Below are 3,397 nucleotides of genomic sequence, written 5' to 3' on the forward strand. Positions count from 1 at the left end.
AGCTCAAGCACTTGAGGCACAACGTGCCCTTCAAGATTCAAGTCACACCATCACCACACGCAAGTGCCATCGGCGTTAACAATAGGAAGCACTTCGCGAAGAGGTTCAAGAAAGAAGATTTCAAGCTCGCGTGCATCGTCAAGTTCGTCAAGTTCCTCCTCGAGCTTGACAAGCTCCTCCACAAGCTCGCCAATAACATCAAGTTCATCAAGAGCATGAAGACAATGAAAATCATCCACGAAAAGAGCAACATGAGGTTGACAACCCTCCTCACTAAGAGCAACACGAGCTTGACAATCATCGACAACATGGGCATCATCATCCTCGACCCCAACACAATGAAGAGCAACGCTACGGCAAGCTCAAGTTCACCATGCCAAGTTCAATGGAAGCAACGATCTCGAAGAGTAACTTTCATGGGCATTGAAGGTCGACAAAATCTTCCATTTGCACAACTATGAAGAAGAGAAGAAGATCGCGATGGCATCCCTTGAGTTCCAAGACTATGTCCTCATTTGGTGGGAACAAGTTATTGAGCGCCAAGAGGCAAGATGTGAACCACCCATCACTACTTGGGCACAAATGAAGGATGTCATGAGAGCATGCTTCGTGCCTACCTACTACAACCGCGACCTCTTCAAGAAACTCCAACTACTCAAGCAAGGAACCAAGAGCGTTGAACACTACTACAAGGAGATGGAGATTGCCATTATACGAGCCAATGTCACGGAAGATGATGAGCAAACTATGACACATTTCTTGAATGGAATCAACCATCCTATGAAGAAGATCACCGACTTCCAACCATACTCAAACCTCATCGAGCTAGTGCACCAAGCCACCAAAGCGGAATGTCAAGTGCAAGATGATTTCAAGTATGCCAAGTTCTCATCCAAGTCCTACGGCTTCTCCAACACCCAAGCTTCAACGACTCCAACACCGTCTACCAAGCCTTCTACAAGCAACGTCGACAAGTCGAGTTCCAAGAAAGCTTCATCAACTCCAGGCCATCCTCCTACTACAAGCAACTTCAAGCCGAGAGCTTCAGCATCATCCACTCCAACCGATGAGACCGCCAAGACGAGTTCCTTCAAATGCTTCACATGTGGAGGCCGAGGCCACAAGTCCAATGAGTGCACCAACAAGCGGACCATGATCCTCAAGGACGACGACACCTACGACTCGATGAGTGAAGGAAAAATGGACGCTCTTGAGCAAGTCGCCATGCACCGGCAAGCGAACGATGAAGAGGAACAAGTCTTTTGTGATAAAGATTCAAGTCCCGCTCTTGTTGTCTCCAAGGTCTTGACTCTCCAACATCAAAAAGACGAAGACCAAGGATGCCACATATTCCACACCAAGGCTGGCAGCAATGGAAGATCCGTCAAGGTCATCATCGATGGAGGGAGTTTTCATAATCTCGCAAGTGACGAGCTTTGCTCCAAGATCCAATTGCCCAAGACGAAGCACCCACATCCATACAAAGTGCACTGGCTTAGCGACTCCGTCACTATGCAAGTCGAGCATCGAGTACAAGTCTCCTTCAAAATTGGCGCCTACGAAGACACTTTGGAGTGCGAGATCGTTCCAATGACCGTTTGCCACCTTCTCCTTGGATGCCCATGGCAATTTGATAGAGGAGTCATCCACAACAGCCGAACGAACAATTACATCTTCAAGATGAAGGGAAAGGAGTACATACTTCGTCCCATGTCTCCAAGCCAAGTGATCGCCGACAAGCAAGCCACCCATCGTGGAGACAATCTTGAGAGAGCGAGCCACCAAAAAGAGAGTGAGCGCCACAAGCACAAATCGAGCGCCTCCACGATGAGCGAAAAGAAGAACTTAGTCCTATTTGCCACCAAAAGTGAGATAAGAGGAGTGTGTGAGAACCCATCTAGTGTCCTACACTACGTCTGATGAGGACATGACTACCTTGGATACAACCAAAAATATTGCATACATGTATATTTGTGAGGTGATTTCTAGTGCAAACTATGCAATGATTTATTTATGTCATCCAGGACAAAAATACTTCAAAGACTTTTGTGCCATGTCTAATTGCAGCTGTATGGGATATTTGTACAATCCACATATGAAGATAAGGGAAAAAGAGAAGTTTATGTGATTTTCAAAAAATCCTCTCACGTCACTTTTGGGTGAAGAGAAGATTGACTCCAAGTCTCTCACATTCTGGATACAGATTCGGACTACACAGACATACCTGATTCAAAACGCCAACAACTTTCTCCTACGGACTCAGAATTGGGTGATTCTCTTTTAGTTTGAAATTAGATTTCGTGCTCTTTCCATGACAGCTGGATTCACCTTCAAATTCATCCGAAGCGTTGAGTTATGGATGAAACAATCTGACGTTGCAACAGAATCCAAGTCAAACTACAAGCGCAAAGGTGTTGCATCACCTCCACTTGGGCCCATGAGCCTTGTACGACCTAGGGTTAGTTTTAGGCTACCTTGGGACGTCCTCCCACCTCCTTGGCCGCCACCCCTTGCTCCTATATAAGTAGATCCATCTAGTAGGTTTTTCCTTGGGATTTGTTTAGTTAAAACTTAGCCATTGCAACTTCGTGTACTTCGTTTGTGTCCAACGACCAGACCAAGACCACTTTCGGATCCCCACCTTTATCAATACTTCATCTATATTCGCAATATTCAGATTGCATTATCATATTCTTGCTTGTTCTTCGATTGCGTGCAGGAATAGACCTTCGTGGTCAGGTTGATCGTGCTCCGACGTGGTCAATAACCTCTCGGAGTTGGTTTAGTGATTGCTAAGGCGCTACGTCATTGCACGTTTGTAGTCGGATCATCAAAGTCGTCTCCACCAAATCGATAGTTATCATCTCATCGAAAGATCAGGACCCTCGCCTCTATCAAGTGGTATCAAATTTCCAGGTTGCTCGGTGAGATTTTACAGTTTTTCGTAGTTTAGATCGAGTCTGTTCTTCATACCTACAGTCCATGAAAAAGCCACAAAAAAAGTTGGAGTTAGTTTATCATATCCGAACCAATCTGAGCCTTTGCATAATCTTTTTAGGGTTTTGCATTACTGAATTTTTGGTTGCATCGACGTGTCTAGTTGCTGTTCTTAGTGTCTAGTCCTTTAGAGTTTTGAGTTCTCTTCACAAGTAGTCACGTCGCCGCCGCATCATCATCATCATCACCGCTGCCATATACCACCATCATCATCACCCCTGCCATATACCACCATCATCTGCACCGCTGCCATATACCACCATCGTCATCACCGCTGCCATATACCACATATCCACCGCCATCACGATAATCTGAGTCCACCTCCATCACCGATTCGCCACCAGTCCGAGTTCCACCGCCCAACATATATCCGCCACCAGTCCGACTTTCCACCAGATTC

The sequence above is a fragment of the Triticum urartu genome, chromosome 1 (genome assembly GCF_003073215.2).
Source record: "Triticum urartu cultivar G1812 chromosome 1, Tu2.1, whole genome shotgun sequence".
Classification (NCBI taxonomy): Eukaryota; Viridiplantae; Streptophyta; class Magnoliopsida; order Poales; family Poaceae; genus Triticum; species Triticum urartu.